Source organism: Aegilops tauschii, chromosome 7, assembly GCF_002575655.3.
Source record: "Aegilops tauschii subsp. strangulata cultivar AL8/78 chromosome 7, Aet v6.0, whole genome shotgun sequence".
NCBI lineage: Eukaryota > Viridiplantae > Streptophyta > Magnoliopsida > Poales > Poaceae > Aegilops > Aegilops tauschii.
Window position 1 is genome coordinate 37,828,128 of NC_053041.3, and position 17,806 is coordinate 37,845,933.

The following is a 17,806-nucleotide window of genomic DNA, read 5'->3' on the forward strand; positions in this document are numbered from 1 at the left end:
CTTCAGAAAAAAAACCCAGCCCCTGAAATGCTGACACGTGGAAGCCTTTTGGTCCCGGTTGGTGGCACCAACCGGGACAAAAGCCCCCCCCCCCTGCCTGGGCAAGCGGCAGCGGCCACGTGGAGCCCCATATGTCCTGGTTCCTGGGCGAACCGGGACTAAAGGGACAGGGCTTTAGTGACGACCCTTTAGTCCCGGTTCGTGAACCGGGACAAATGGCCCTCACGAACCGGGACGAATGGGGGATTTTCTACTAGTGTTTGCATAGTTGTGTTGCACATGTGATCTTTAAAAACAAGGCAAGTGAGTGGCATCATCAACATTAGTCATCTGCATTGGGCACTCGGGAAGAAGGTACAATCGACTTCTCTAAACAGATTTGATTTTGTCTAGGTGTTACTCTTCTATATTGACGAGTTCCGTCTTTGAAGCGAATTGTAGGCTTCCTCCTGTTCAACACAAGTATTAAAATTGAGATGCAAAACTTTAAGATGTACTCTCTCCGTCCCAAAATTCTTGTCTTAGATTTGTCTAGATACGGATGTATCGACAAGAATTTTGGGACGGAGGGAGTACGTAATTTCTTGCAAAAATACTCTTGCCAAACCATGGAGCTTCAAAATCATCCGAGTGCAAGAACAAACAGTTGAGAAACAATGGCCAAATCAAGCAATATGCTATAGAAATCATAGTATGATCCCTCCTATGTTAGCAGCCTAGTGAAATCTTTACGTAAAGAAAGAAGCTTCAAAAATGTGATAAGTATCTACTACTTCAAATAACACAATCAGTTGAACTAACAAATTAAAACCTTAGTGCTTAATATTTTTAGAAAAAAAGGAGTAGAACATAAATGAACATAATCCTGATATTTGAACCATGTATACATTACACATGAGAAATGGCAGACAACTAATAATACCAACAAATTTAGACATCTATTTGAAAGAACCAGAACCTGATAGCTCACTCAGTAAATAACTGATATTATGTACCTCTAGGATGTATACCAAGTCATCAATCCTGCATAAAATGAGATGGTGAGTTCGTTTTCCTTTACAAAAGTATGACACAACATCTAGTGAACAAAAAACTACTCCACAAATTTTCTATATTAACTTGTCTAACTATAGGACCTTTTTAAATATGTGAATTTTTTAATATGCCAGATATTTAGTAACCAAACAAAATGATGTAGCAATCTGAAAGGTAAAAGCAGAACAAGTACTAACAGAAGAGAACTTCGATACTTACAAAATCCACTTTGGAGCTTTGAGTACATTCACTAGTACAAAACAGGGCTTTCGTCACAGGGCAATATTCACATTAGTCCCGGTTCAGTCACGAACCGGGACTAATGTGAGCATTGGTCCCGGTTCGTGCGGCTAAGGCATTAGTCCCGGTTCACCTGGGCCCTTTAGTCCCGGTTGGTGCCACGAACCGGGACTAAAGGGTGCGATGCCCATTAGTACCGGTTCGTGGCACCAACCGGGACTAAAGGTTAGTCCTTTAGTCCCGGTTGGTGCCACCAACCGGTACTAATGGGCTTTGAGGCATTAGTACCGGTTCATGGCACGAACCAGTACTAAAGGGTCCATTTTCAAACTCTACCCCCCCCCCCCCCCCCCCGCGGACCGCCTTTTCAGTTTTAGAAAAAACAAAAGAAAATGATGGAAATGTCAGAAAAATAAAATAAAATAAGTTTCCCATGTGATATGTGGTCTAGTTGTTGGGAAAATTAACAAATATGAATTTCGACTTTATTTGCAAAATCTCTCTGGAATTTCTTAAAATGGGCATAACTTTTGCATACGAACTCGGATGAAAAAGTTTTTTATATGAAAAATCATCTACTCGAAAAGTTACATCCAAAATTCGGCAAACACGACATAGATTTTGCGATATTTAGGCGTTCCACAGTCTTTTTGCATTGAAAACATAATCTACTAAAAAAACTGCTACTGTCGCGCCTATAGGTCGAAGAACTTGCTGAAGGCGGCGAAGTCGCCGTCGTCGTCGTCCTCATTCTCCTTCTTCACACCGCGGCCGTCGCTGGACCCCTGCCCGGGGTCACCCCTGGCGGATTTGTTTGGCCGGCGGCGGTGCCTCATCGTCGCCGTACTCGAGGACGATGACGCCTCCCTCGTCGCGGCCACGGCCCCGAGCGGCGATCTCCTATAGGACACGACGCTGGCGCTCCATCTCCAGTTAGGCCCAGTCCTCCAGCACCCACTTCATGGCAGCCTCGTCGTCGAGTGCGGCCATCTCGCCCTTCACGGGGGCGAGCCCCGGCTCCATCTTCGGCTTGACGAGGCGGGAGGTAGGAGCCGAGGAGGCGCGGCCGCCCTCGTTGATGACGAGGGTGGCGTCGCGGGTGCGCCGGCCGAGCGGCATTTCTACGGGCTCGGCCTGGACGCTGACCGGCTGACCGGGACTAAATTTACAGGTGGAGCTCCAGGCTGCGTCCACGTGGACGGCCTTTAGTCCCGGTTCGTGTAAGAACCGGGACTAAAGGGGGGAGGCATTAGTAACGACCCTTTAGTCCCGGTTCAAAAACCGGGACTAAAGGCCCTTACCAATCGGGACAAAAGCCCCCTTTTCTACTAGTGATTTGAAAGAACACACGCATATCCGGGATTTTTAGCTGATATATCATTTAGTAGAACATAAGTGTTCTAATTTATCCAGAGTAAGGACAACAATTGAGAAGGGATAAAAAGTAGCACAGATAAATAGCAAGCTATCTGATAAACATTATATTTTCTAAGCACATTCGTAGAGAAAATTCTGAAGTAATAAGCAATAAGAATAATCTTGCATGCATCATTTATATATAAGAAATTTTTAGCATGATTCGTTCTACTGACAGATATGCCGTACAATCATCGTACAAGCATGGTGAATAAAAAACAAAATTGAAAGGACAAGTAAGAAACAGACCAATGTCCTAAGATCTGCAAATGAGAAGTAACGGAGCCTAGGGATTGTTTGAAGTGCTGACCTCCTCTATGACAAGGAACGACGTCGAGCTTTGATGATTTAAAGCATTGTCCAAGAGGTATACTGGTGCACTCACCGAACTCAGCCGTAGAAACTTGGGGACGAGCATCTGACCTGCGGTTACCAGCGTGCTCAAGCCATTGCATCTGTCACCTCCATAATTGTCTCTCTTCCGCTGCCACCGAACTGGAGCAGAGCAGTTTGTCCGTTCAATAATTCTTCTGAAGATATAGTGTTAAATTGTAATCATGCAATCATCTAAGAACCATACTAATTGATAGGGAAAGGAAACGTAAAAGTAAATAATGAAACCTGCATAGTGCATCTTTCCTGACTCCAGAGCACGACACCAAGTAGACAAACACCCTTGAGGCCATGGTAGAGTGAGGATCCTCCCATGTTCCTTCGATGAAAGATGATTGGACTACAAAAGAAGGTAAAAATAAGTAATGGAGATGTCATCTACCTGTGCACTCTCAGTTATATATATATATATATATATATATATATATATATATATATATATATATATATATATATATATATATATGTTACAGCCAAGCGATAGGGGTTCGATAGGGGTTCTTTTGAGAAAGAAAAGAAAATCGGTGGGGGTCTTCATTTGTCCGATGGAGGGATAATGAAACGAAACGACCTATGTACTCTCCTTTGTTAATAATAGTAGAGATTTTATAATGTGCTTGTCTCAGCAACGATGATTCAGTGGATATTGCCTGTGGAAACCTGTGTAGCATTGAATTGAGGTACATCAACATTGAATCTTTTTGCTGCAGCTTTCTTTTCTAGTCGGGCCATCTGGAGCTTCTATAGGTGTTCTTGTTTCTTATCTTGAGAAGGGTGTTCTTGAGATACTTGCTGACATTTGATACTAATATAAGAGTTGCAGCCTTCTTTTCTGTGTGTGCCTAACACCCCTTCTAAAGGTATTCCGCCTTCTTATCATCAGACATTTGGGCATACCACCCTTGACCTCGCTGCAGTTGTATATCCCGCAAATTCTCACCCACGTGATTTTCATTCCCCGTTCTAGACTTGTTTGTAAGGTCCTTAAACTGGGAATGATTCCCTGCCCGTAATATAGAAGTACCCGAATGTCTGTTCTCCATCTGCGAGATGTGTGTACAAAATCAATGAAAATCAGTATAATATGATCATGAACATGTGAGAGCAAAATTCAAGCAATTCAAATCACATTGGTAATGAAGCATAACTTCTGAATGTGTGCATTCAAATGATCAAAGAGTTTCTATCACTGCTACATTGATCATGGTACAACACTTTTAATTTATCGCTTATCATTGAAACATAGAGAGTTGTCATCACTGCTGCGGCAAATGACCCCATTTTGCACTTAATTGGATGACTTCACAGAGTACATGATTGCTCAGAACACATTTTTTTAGGAACACTTAATTGTAGCTACAAGGTAATAATGTATGTCTGTTTCAGTGTAATTGGCAGTCCTGTCTGCTACATCAAGAGCGAGACAAAGAAATAGCGAGCTACAACTAATTGAGATAGTATCAACATCGACAGATGCAAATATTGCCAAATCGTAGCAAAATGAGAAAAATCATTGGTGGCATTCAAGAACATCTAGCGACCATCTCTTAAATGCTTGTAACGAACTCTGAACATTCTAAAAAATATCCTTCTCAAGATAAAAAAACAAACTGGGCCAGATTTCCTTTCATACACAAATACAGGAGTAGAAGTAGAACAGATGTGCTACAACCAAACAACAAGTCTAAGAAGCCTATTTCGAGGGGAAATGAACCAAATTGAAAGCAAACGACAGTTACATACCTCTCTTTTGGCGCTCATGGTGCTGCGTCGCTCCACCTTTGGCTCCGCCTTGTGGGCGACTTGGTTGCCACCGGAATCCAGGCCGGCCAACCTCATCAGCCTGCACGTCTTGTTTGCTTCGACGGCATACCCACTCAGTGACGGAGCGTGAACCAAATATAAGAGGGGCAATGACTGAGCGCTCAGCCTCGCTATGCCACCAAACTGGGCTAGCTAATGGGCTAGATATCCTATAAAAAGGAGTTTGCAACTTGGAAAGGGGGGCCAGAGCGAGAGCAGCGATAGAGAGGACGAGCTCGCCTGCTCCCGGAACGAGTACGAATGGAACAGAGACGCGTGTGTTGGTGTATTCAATGCATTCGTATGGATGAGCGAGTGATACGGCCCGTTAAACAGTAGCGTACAGTCACGGCGGTGGCTATACAGATAGCACGATGACGGTACACCGTTGGCATGACGCGGGGGAGACGGTGGATAACGATTGGCACGGCTGTGGCCCGTTAAACAACACTTGCGAGGGGGTGACCTTGTCCACGCCCAATTCAGAGCAGTCAACTAGCTAAGATCATCCTCAGGCGCCCGGCTGGACCAAGAGGTATACAATTGTATTTCTAGTTCGGATACCGCTTAAATTTGAGTACGTTATCTGAATTTTTGGTGCTGAATCATATTGATCTGTGTTGTCATGAGGGGGAGACATGCTGCGTGATCATAGTTAGAAGAGGGGTTTATTCCATTTTCGATTATGTATTAGTGAAAACGTTTCTCAATTTGAACAGGGTACCGTTGGACATGCACCTACCGAACGCCCACATGTGCTGGTAGAATCAGTGCCCTCCAGAAAACCTTGAGAAGTTATGCAGAGAAAAAGACTGACACAGTCATAGTTTCAGCGGTTGGAAACAACTTTGATTCACTCGGAGAAGCATCTGACTATTACAATCGGCATTCCTGGGAAATTGGGTTCGGAATTAGGTATGGCAAGAGAAGTACATGAGATTTTTAAATAGCCTTACATTGTTCCTATATCCTCACTGTTGCAGTACATGACATTTTTACTAATGCATCCCCATGCGTGCAGACATCTCCAGTAATGAAAATGAACACACCACTGGAATTGCATGCTAGTGGTGTCTGTCTACACTTGGGCTATATTTGAAACTTTTGGTGAAGTTATATAGGAATCTATGCAGTACAAAGTAGAGGAGATCAGTAAAGGAAAATCCTATTTTGTGCGGCGATATCATCCAGAGAAACACGAGAAGTGGTGTAGGGTTGTGTATAAAGTTGAAGTTGTTGAGGAAGGGAAGGAACTGATAGGTGAGTGTGCTAATTTTGAGCACACATGCTTGCTGTGCTTCCATTCAGTAAAGGTAACCAAAAAACATTGCTTCTAGCACAGGTTCCTTTTTATTGAACATCATAAGTAAACGCAGCAGATATGTGATTTGCAGGCCCTCGTTTTCCTTGACATAGATTGGTCCAAGCAAAGCATATTTTGAAATGTTGGAAAAAAGATGCAAGGGATGTACTGCCAACCCACTTGTAGCATCTTTAGAAGGATAGCATTTCTGTGAACTCAATAGCATTTCTGTGAACTCAATACGGAAACGAAAGTCTGGTCGACCAACCACAAGCAGGGATAAGCCTCCATATGATCACGATCTGCTTTACTGTGGTCTATTTCGACCTACAGAAATGATATGTGCTTTGAACGCAGAAGGACTATTGATCCTTTTGCGATTCTTCATAAGGCTTGTCGGCTCATTGATTCTTAAAGAGGTGATCTTCCTCAAAAAGAAAGGAAAGAGGCAAAATATTTAAACTGTGGCGTCGGTGGTCACAAGGAAGGTTGTGCTGCATGTTGTTGAAAATGCTACTTTAGAGGCAAATGCAATTTGTGGGTGACTTTGTTTAGTTTCAGTATTTTTGTTCTGTGGTTGAGGGCTTAATAGCCGCTAATTGTAAGACTGTCTTGTTGTGATAATAACTAGTACTACAGTTGTGATTGTGTCTCACTTTGACACTGTGAGTCTGTGATATGCATGATGATCTTGTAAGAAATTATGTATGAAGTTACCTACTGTTCACCTTGAATTTCACTGCGTTTTTTGTGTTCAAAATACAGTCCGTCTGATCCACTCCCTCCTGTGAGCAAAAATATAATTGATTTATGTGTCCCCTCTTGAGAAATTGCTTGGCATCAGGTTCCTGCACAACTTGGCACAGGTAGCACCGTAGCAGTGATTCAATGTGACTGTCACCTAACAAGTGTGAACACAGCCCCTGCTGTATGCCATGGGCGGGAACCTTTCAAACTCTTTGGGAGGGCTTCATAAGGGGGTTCTACTTAACGACAGGGCTACATCTCCTCCGCATAGCCCACACTATTCTACAGCCTATACCCCGCGATTCAGACGAGCTGTGTATGTGTCGAAGATGTCTGCATCTGCTTCCGGCGGAAGCTCTGTTGGCCATGTCTCCTCCGGTTTGAGCTCAAGTGCCCCTGCTTGTCAGCGATGGCCAAGGGCACCGTGTTCAGCATGTGAGCTATGAGGTTGACGCAGGTAGCGGCAGTGCTCCAGGGGATGCCGGCTGGGTGTACGAGCGTTCACTGCTTGAGGTACGTGTGCTCCAGTGGATACCCCGTCTGCATCTCCGGTACACGTTGCTACAGGATGAAAGACACCGTCGCTACTGCCTCGACGTCTGTCAACAGCACCGTACAAACGACGTCGCTTCACGTCCGCGTCTCGCATTTAATAAGCCGGCGTCTACGCCCTGGAATACGGAGTGCGTTCCACATCCCCATGCGAGCCGACGCCTAAGGATACCGTGAGCAGGCGAGCTCGTCCACACCAACGAGTTTTCGGGTAGGGTGCTCCATGGAGCCATCCCTTAATGCCAAAAATCGTAAGGTAGGGGAAGCTCAGGGTGAAGTGAAGTTCCTTGCCTCCCGGCTGTACTGCTAGAATATAACCTGAGAAAATGCATCTTGTTCAGGTACAACATGGCCAGAGGAGGCATGAGGTTTCCAGTGCCTCCCTTCATCCTAAATGCAGGTGCAAAACCAAAGGTTAATCCACTCATAAGTTGATGATATACCTTGTAACTGACCTACGCATCGTATAAATACTCAGATTCATCATCAATGAAAAGCTGCTGATTCATTCATCTATCTATCTCTCAGTTTTACTTCTAAACACGTTATCATGTACTTTGCCCTCCGATTAAGCAATTTGGCCCGGCAAGGAAAGAGGAGAACAAGGATGAATAGGGGGCATCAATCTACATCAATTCAAAGATCATCCTCGGCTCCTGCTCGCGAGCGTCTTCTAGAGACCCGCGCGGTTTTTCTCTCTGTCTTGTAAACTCCCCCCCCCCCCCCCCCCCCCTTTCTTTTTTTTTTTGGTTTTTCGCTTCTTAGCTTGTAGTTTTGTTTTCGATGAAAAACCCTATATGACTGCCAAGTCCTTCGATTAATATAACAATCGGTGGGGCCTCCTTGCCCCCCCCCCCCCCCGTCATTCTCGAAAAAAAAGATCATCCTAGATCAGAACGGAGAAATCAAACCAAAAGAAACCAACTGATCATACTCCAAACAGGAACTGGAAATTGGTCAGATTTTTTCAATCAAGTAACCACAACAGATTGATCCTTGTTTTTCATCTTTATTAGTGGCCAGGAATTACAGAAAAAGGCTTCTTGCCCGCTTTACATATAAAGCACCGATCATCAAGCACCCAGTACAAACACACGCTACCACAACACACGCACACATCCAGGGCAAGATACATAGACGCTGAGCGCAGCAACACCACTCCTAACACTACCACCACAAAGAGATGAAGCTACATATGACGAACCATGTGCTCCAAGGCGCCGCCTTCAGGAAGGGAACGGCACCGGAGAGCCGCCACCCGCCCGATCCAAGGTTCAGAGTTTCCCCTGAAGCCGCATGACGGGCCAATGAGAGCCGCGACGACGCCCTCAAGAAGGGAAAGATCTTCGCCGCCGCCGGTACGTCCGAAGATAGAACAGGTTTTCACCTCAGCCAACACTCACCGCCACCGAACGCCACACCCCAGCAACCACGCCGCCCACACAGCCATGGAGACCGGGCAACACCAAGGCACGGGTTCTGCCCAAGAGCACCGCGCGACCACCACCAGGGCCACCGACCCGGCATCCAAGACCTTGACACCACCTCACCTGAGACCCGCCGCACCCCAACGAAAGAGGCGAGCGGAAAGGTCCCACCTTTCGCACCCTTGGGCGACCCAGCGTCGAGACCCAATAGGCCGGCCAGAACTGGCATCCATCGACCCGCCCTGCTTCCCCGAGCGCGAGACGAGCTCGGTCCTGCAGCACCAAGAGGGGGACGAGGTCAGTCCTGCTGCACCGTGCACGAGACGAGCTCGGTCCTGCTGCACACCGTGTGTGAGACGAGTTCGGTCCTGCAGCACCAGGCGCGAGACGAGCGGTGGACCGCAGCTGGGAGAGGACCATATGGGAGTAACGTCCGGACGACGAGGAGATGAAGTGAAGGTTGAAACGGTTGGCCTGCAGACGAGCCGACGCCGGAGAAGAAGCCGGCCGTCGCCGCGAGCAGAGCCGCCGAGCCACCGTGTAGCGGCCGCGCCACCAGGAGCTCACCGTCCATGCGTCGGACCTCCCCGCACCGCTGCCCAGGGCCGGAGCAACAACCATGCCAGGCTGCTGCCCAACCCGCACCACCCGCCCGAATCCCGATGCCAGATCCAGGACGAGCACGCCGCCACCCGCCCCGCAGTAGCCATCCCACCTACATGGGGATACAAGGGGATCTCCAGGAGCGGCAGGAGGAACCACCGGCGGCCACCAGGCCATCCGTCGGCCGAGCCACCGCACCAAAAAGGGCACGACTCCGGCTCCGGCGCCGCCTGCAGCCCGCATCATGGCCACGCCGCCCGCAGCCAGATCGAGATCTCGCTGCACAGCCGCCACCAGTACGAGCGTGCACCACCGCCACGCAGCCGTCCGCGCGGACGCCGAGGCCAGCCGCGACTGCGGCGAGACTCCTGCACCACGCCGCCGCGCCCCACGAGTAGCGCCGCGCCACAGCCCGGCGGCTCCGTCCTGCGTCGGCCACCACCAAGCAGGGAGGAGGAGGGGGCCCGCCGCCGCCGGTGCTGCACGGAGGCGGGGGATTGGGGGGACCGGCGGCGACGGCTAGGGATGCCTCCCGGTCGCCCGCGGGGGCGACGCGGGTGGGCCGGGCGTGGTTTTCCTCCGTGGCCACGAATTTGGAAATGTTCGTATCTTCTCATGGGCGAAGACAAAGAAAAGTGCGAACAGAGCTTGTCGATCTGGCTTCAACCAAGAAAATAACAATAACAGAGATTACCTATTTAACAACGGATTGCTTTTCCCATGAGTAACGCAAATCACAAGAAGAAACAATCGATTGTGTATTACCAAGAGGCGCTCTCACGCGCACACGTCGCCATCCGGCCGGCGCAACTTCCCATGACCCCTTGCTCAACTGGCACACGGCACATGGCATGGTGCGTCCCGGCAGCCGACGAGTCGCTGCACCCTCCGGCTCGACTGTATCACCGTCGACTCTTGCACTCGCCTCGGCCCTCAGCCACGGCCAGACTCGTCGATTTGAGGCGCTCAGCCGGCGCACGACCCTCCAGTGCGGTTTCATCGGCACAAGGGAGCGGGGTAGCAATAATCCATCTAGGAACGGCGGTACGTGACCGGCGCGGCCCTCGGCCTGCGTCGTCGAGGAACGGCGGAGGCCTCTGCGCAAGATGCGTACTCCATCCTGGCCTCTGTGTAGCAAACGGGATGATTGATTCATGGAGGGACGCACCACCTAGAGGAATGCCTCCGCGCGGGCTGCAGTCGTCGCGGTCGCGGTCGAGCCGAGCGGGCGCCGACACGCTACGTGCAGGTGACGACCCGAGCGTTGATTGTGGCGGCGAAAGGATCGGGGGTAGGGCTAGAGCTAGGAATAGGAATCGAGTACGTGGGTTCGGGAGGGAGAGAGAGGGCGGTTTAACCGGTTTTTTCAGTGAAAAAATCGATGGACGTGGACGAGATCATGTAAGGGAAAATCGAGCGACCAGTGGGAGTCCATCGTCTTTAGGAGTAGAGATAAGTCGTCGGACAGTGGGAGTCCATCGTCTTTGAACTTGATTGTGCATCATCTATCCCAACTCTTGTCCGTATCGTACATAAACCCAATCATATTCCGTTTCTATATAACGAGAACCGAATTAGATTGCATCGAGCCTAAACTAACGCGAGGTGTGTTATCGCTTGCCCAACTTTTTTAATCGCGCCGCGTATCTTTCTTCCTGCCGCCAGCCGTGAAACTCTTACGTCTAATACCGTGCATTAATATTATAGTTTGTTGAGCTATGGATTCCGTGGTTCCAGTAACCTTTTTCAGTCTATTATTGTTTATAATTTTTCTAACAAAATAAAGTTGGTTTCTTGCAGGTTTGGATCGTGAATCTGTAACAAGAGCAATATGTCACCTTCACTGCCGCCGGCCACCCGGTCTCCATGGGCATCGCTGCCAGAAGATATGATTCGTCTTGTGGCGGGGCGCCTGCTGGCCGGCGACCTGACGGACTACGTTCGCCTCCGTGCCGTCTGCACCAACTGGCGGTCTTCCACCGTGTCTCCGCGCGGCCGAGGCGTGATCGACCCACGCTTTCACCCGCGCCGCTGGATGATGTTCGCTGAGGGCCATGGACTTCACCCCGGCCATGAAAATCTCTGTGGACACGTCCGGTTCTTCAACCTCGACTCGGGGATCTTTGTCCGCGTCCGGCTCCCACTGTTGACGGATCACTGTGTTCTTGACTCCGTGGAGGGCCTCCTGGTCCTCCAGCGAGACGAGGACACCGCCATCCGCCTCCTCCACCCTTTCACCGGCGACATCGTGGAGCTCCCACCCCTCACGTCTCTTGCCATGCAACTCAAGGCTGATTATACGCAGGCAACCAAGCTGAAACTAATGAGAGATATGTCTGCTTCCATCTCGGTGGCTGCCGACGGAGTCGTGAGAGTCATGGTCTTGATTGGTACGACATGGGCAGCTGTTGCTACCTCCCAAGATACGGAGTGGACTATGCTGCCTTGGAGAATTCCGGGTCATTACCAACCATTGTCATCAGGAGGCAAGCAATATCTGGTGCATGATACTTTCTTTGAAGATAGTCCTGAAGTATCACAGATTTTCCAGATGGAGGCGCACCTGCAGGATGCACCAAAGCTGATCGCCGCGATCCCAAAGAAGAAACTCGCCTATCCTCTCTATCTGGTAGAATGTGACTCGGAGGTCCTGGTGGTCGGGCACAAGGACAGGTCCTTCACCCACCTGGCGGTTCACAGGCTGTCGGATCTTGTTTCAAGACGATATGTCCCGGTAAAAGGAATCGGAGACAAAGTCATATTCGTGGGAGGACGGGCATTGTGTGTCTCTTCCAAGATATTAGTGCCTCCCACTACAGGCGACGCCGTGATCTATCGGCGTCCACGGGAGTTAACATTTTCTCAATATTGTCTTGGTAGTAGCACCTGGTCGCTAGCAACCGATGAATGCAGCATGAGCATGAGCGGCTTGACACAAGGACCATGTAGCCTTATCCCCCATGTCTTTACATGTTGCTCTCGTCGTCACTGGTATGTACGTATGCTCTACCTGCTTAATTGATTGTTTATATATGATAACATACATGCATACATTGTTAATTAATTATTCACTTGTAGGAACAAGGGACTAATGTATTGGCGGGATAATGAACCACTCACGTGGAAGGTGAACCAAAAGTTTCGAGACGGGGTAAATCATTGAGACTCATGACCCCTCCCTCATAAGCCCTACTCGTTTATTTAGCGACCAAGTAGAGTTGTACTTTCAATTTGATGTCTTTCTTTCATTCTACCCAGCCTGTACTGTTCATAATCTTAAATAGCTTATGCGAAAACAAGGCTAGATTAATTACAGCCAGAAATTGCTCCAAAAGTTTATTTTACCTATCTGATCCATGATTTCCTTGTACATGTGCTCATTCTAATTTTATTGGTCTTTTTTCTTATGACAACCCTCTGACATCTTCTTTTGTGTTCATGTCCTTTTCTCTAGGCCTAATTGTTCTTGCATCCAAAACGCTGGAGATTGCTATCCTCTGCATCCTTTCCGCCACGAAGAGAAATGCAGAAATATTGGAATATGCTATCGCTTTTTTAGATGAACCCCTTCGATTCCACCTTGGCAGGCTAAGTGTTAGATATTGCAAATATAACAGACCTAGAAATCTCGCCCATCAGGGAGAGACAAATCGAGTTACCTTTAGAGCATCTCTAAGAGAAGAGCCAATTGTATCAGCATATGATGGTTTCATACACATGTTGATATATCACGATGTGTTGAAATAGATAGGTGGAATTTTGAAAAACAAATCTAGCGAAGATACTAATTAATCTTTTAAACTGACTAGCGAAGCTAGCTAGCTACCAACCAAAAAAATTCGTTCCTCGTCAGGATGTGAAGCTGTGAACCCGTGGTGCTTGTGCGTTTGGTTGACCTTTTAGGCAAAGGCACCAAGCGGGCAAATTAATAAAGCACCAAACGGCCAGCATGCTTAAGAACAGCTTACAGGCAACGAAAACACACAAGCAAATAAAAATAAAAAGATGAAGCACAACTTGAGCATCGAGGCCCTTGCCGAGCTCAGTGATCCGACCGGAGAAGAAGTAGAGTCAATGAAGGAACACCACAGAGAAACTCATGCCATCGTCAACCTCCAGGAGGCCAAACATTATCGTCATGTCATCCGTGTCCACCTCTAGAGAAAGCACTCTACTTTCTCGCCCTGGATCGAAGGGCGCCACCACGTCAGGAGGTAAATTAGCTCCCCGAGCACACATAAACAGTGACAAACAATGCTGCCAAGGGGGAGAAGAGTGAGCATCACCGCCTCATCAAAGCCGCCATGCATCCATGAACAACACCGCCGCCCGCAGCACCAACCACAAAACAAGACATAAACTGTCCGGAGAGATCGCCATCGAAGATGCGGTAAGAGCATGGCGACGGTGTCAAGGCAAGCTTGGCCTACAATCGGCGAGAGGCTGCTACCCGAGAGGGGAGCACTTCCCCCTCTCGCCTAGGATCGAGTGCGTTGACACGCCGGCTAGTAAGGACTTCCGAGGCAGCAGAGCACTCGTCAACACGCACCGCAACCGCTAATAGCTACCCCCACTCACTGCCGGACTCGTCCATCACCCATGTTGTCTCAGGGCAACACCTCCATCAAGGGAACGACGCCGGAGCGCCTCCTGTGACGCCCCCAATTCAATCATACACAATCATGCACGCAAATGTGTACGATCAAGATCAGGGACTCACGAAAAGATATCACAACACAACTCTAAAAGTAAAATAAGTCATACAAGCATCATATTACAAGCCAGGGGCCTCGAGGGCTCGAATACAAGTGCTCGATCATAAACGAGTCAGCGGAAACAACAATATCTGAGTACAGACATAAGTTAAACAAGTTGCCATAAGATGGCTAGCACAAACTGAGATACAGATCAAAAGAGGCGCAGGCCTCCTGCCTGGGATCCTCCTAAACTACTCCTGGTCATCGTTAGCGGCCTGCACGTAGTAGTAGGAACCTCCAGTGTAGTAGGAGTCGTCGTTGACGGTGGCGTCTAGCCCCTGGGCTCCAACGTCTGGTTGCGGCATCCAAGAAGAAGAGGAAAAGGGGGGGAGAGGGAGCAAAGCAACCGTGAGTACTCAACCAAAGTACTCGCAAGCAAGGATCTACACTACATATGCATGGGTATATGTGTAAAAGGCAATATCAGTGGACTGAACTGCAGAATGCCAGAATAAGAGGGGGATAGCTAGTCCTATCGAAGACTATGCTTCTGGCAGCCTTCGTCTTGCAGCATGTAGAAGAGAGTAGATTGAAGTACTCCAAGTAGTATCGCATAGCATAATCCTACCCGGCGATCCTCCCCTCGTCGCCCTGTGAGAAAGCGATCACTGGGTTGTCTCTGGAACTTGTCTGCGTGTGTTTTATTAAGTATCCGGTTCTAGTTGTCATAAGGTTAAGGTACAACTCCGGGTCGTCCTTTTACCGAGGGACACGGCTATTCGAATAGATAAACTTCCCTGCAGGGGTGCACCACATAACCCAACACGCTCGATCCCCTTTGGCCGGACACACTTTCCTAGGTCATGCCCGGCCTCGGAAGATCAACACGACGCAACCCTACCTAGGCACAACAGAGAGGTCAGCACGCCGGTCTAAATCCTATGCGCGCAGGGGTCTGGGCCCACCGCCCATTGCACACCTGCACGTTGCGTACGCGACCGATGAGCAGACCTAGCAACCTCCATTACAAAGGAAGTTGCGTTACGCGGTCCAACCCGGCGCGCGCCGCTCAGTCGCTGACGTCAAGAAGGCTTCGGCTGATACCACGACGTCGAGTGCCCATAACTATTCCCGCGTAGTTGGTTAGTGCGTATAGGCCAGTGTCCAGACTCAGATCAAATACCAAGATCTCGTTAAGCGTGTTATTTTGAAGTAACCACGGACGCCGACCAGGGCCAGGCCCACCTCTCGCCTAGGTGGTCTCAACCTGCCCTGTCGCTCCGCCACAAAGTAACAGTCGGGGGCCGTCGGGAACCCAGGCCACCTCTATCGGGATGGAGCCACCTGTCCTTCCAGCCCCCACATCGAAATCACTTGCGGGTACTCAACGAGCCGACCCGACTTTAGTCACCACCTGAATAGTATGTATGTACAGTATATACCCGTGATCACCTCCCGAGTGATCACGGCCCGATAGTATAGCATGGCAGACTGACGAGAATGTAGGGCCACTAATGGTAAACTAGCATCCTATACTAAGCATTTAGGATTGCAGGTAAGGTATCAACCGATGTAGCAACAATGACAGGCTATGCAACAAAATAGGATTAATCGAAACAGTAACATGCTACACTACTCTAATGCAAGCAGTAGAGGGAAGAATAGGCGATATCTGGTGATCAAGGGGGGGCTTGCCTAGTTGCTCTGGCAAGAAGGAGGGGTCGTTAACTCCGTAGTCGTACTGGGTAGCAGCGGCGTCGGTCTCGTAGTCTACCGGAGAGAAGAGGGGAAAGAAACAATAAATACAGTGCAAACATAAGCATGATGATGCAAGACATGACAATGAACGGTGCTAGGTGTGCCCTAATAGGTGGTACCGGCGCACGGGGGAACATCCAGGAAAGTATCCCGGTGTTTCGTGTTTTCGGACAGATGAACCGGAGATGAAATCTTGCAGGTTCGCTATGCTAAGGACGCGTGGCTGATTAACGGGTTGCGTATTCAGATTCGTCTCGTCGTTCTGAGCAACTTTCATGTACAGAGTATTTTCATCTGATGAACGGTTTATTTTATATTATTTTCAAAGCTTTACCCATCTTCAAAAAGTATTTTAATTCGATATATTAAATTGGAAATTGCTACGGGTACCCAGTGGGTGTACCCAGCCGAATGCATGTGAGGCTGACGGGTGGGGTCCAGGGGGTCGAGTCAATAGTTGACCAGTCAACTATTGACTGGTCAACAGGGTCAAACGGGGCCACATGTCATGGACTGGGTCGACCGAGTCAACAATTTGACTGGTCAAACTGGACAGGGAACCCACATGTAAGTGTCTATTAGGGTTAACTAACTAACTAATTAGCTAATTAAACAAATCAATTTTAATTTAGTTAATTAATTACTTTATTTAATTAATTACAAGTTATTAAAATTATTTTTATTTATTTATTTATTTATTTTACAGGGGCATGGGGCCCCACTTGTAAGTGGCCCCGGAGGCCACTGGTGCTAGCGGTTAACGGGCGCCGGCCCGACTGGGCAGTGGCCCAGCCAGGCACGGGGCAACTGCACACGCACGGCAGGGAGCGTCGGCGGCCACGGCGCCCCGCCGGTCGGTAGCAGCAGCTGCGGGGAAGGGGGATAGCAGCAGGCCGGGAGGCGGCGGCAGCGGCGGTGGCGCGACAAGAGGCAGCGGCGGCGCGGGCAGGGGCGCCCAGGAGCGCGGGCGTGCGCGCTGTTTAACGCACAGCCCAACGGGGGAGCGCGAGGCGGGTGAGGTTAGGGGCAAGCCCGAGCGAGCGGAGGGCGACGCGGTTGCTACGGCGACGGGAAGGACAGAGGGGAAAGGGGGCGACACGGCTGCTCACCCCCGTTGCAGAGCAGGGGTTCGGCGAGGGTCGTTGGGCCAGGCGGGGATGTAGGCGAGGAGGCGTCCGACGAGGTGACGGCGAACGGCGGCGAGCGCTGGCAACGGGGATCGGCTCGGGTGCCGATCCAGAGCCAGCGAGGGGGAGCTCCGGCGAGGTAGTCCGAGGAGGCGCTCGGGGAGGCCGGCGGCGCCGTGGCGGCGAGCAGCAGGTCGAGACGAGGCGAAGGTCGAGCCGCTCGGGCGCCGCGGCAGCGCCAAGGCGGTGGCGTGCGCCAGCGTCGTGGAGGGCGGCGGTGCTGAGGGAGAGAGAGGGGAAGGAACGTCGGGCGCGGGGCGACGGAAGGCGCCGGGCGGCGGCGTCGTGGCGTGGGGGGACGCCAGGGGCGCGATCCAGATCGTGGCTGGGAGAGGGAGAAGGGGTGGGGAGAGTGGGGGATCGGGAAGGAGAAGTGGGGGGTTAGGGTTTCGGTCGGTGGACCGGAGGGTTAAGTGTTGGTGCGGTGGGCCGGCCTGTTCGGGCGGCTGAGGCCAGTTGGGCCACGAGGCCGGGGGGTCTGTTGTTGTTGTTTTTTTAGTCTTTCCTTTTTCTTATTTCCCTTTTTGCTTTAATTCATTTTAAAGTATTTAGGCATTTTTAAAAAGCGTGATTTCTTCACCATAATTACCTATGTAATAATTTGCGCTCTCCGAAGATTTTAGTTCTAACGTTTGTAAAAAGAAT

General features: G+C 49.7%; 1 long non-coding RNA gene across 1 annotated transcript; it reads right to left on the reverse strand.

Moving 5' to 3' along the window:
- Positions 1–8,515: 8,515 nt before the first annotated feature.
- Positions 8,516–10,140, reverse strand: LOC109747626 (uncharacterized). The gene is made up of 2 exons (XR_012189022.1): positions 9,263–10,140; positions 8,516–9,189 (listed from the first exon to the last, which is right to left on the reverse strand). It is a non-coding gene; the product is annotated as an uncharacterized lncRNA (long non-coding RNA).
- Positions 10,141–17,806: the final 7,666 nt, after the last annotated feature.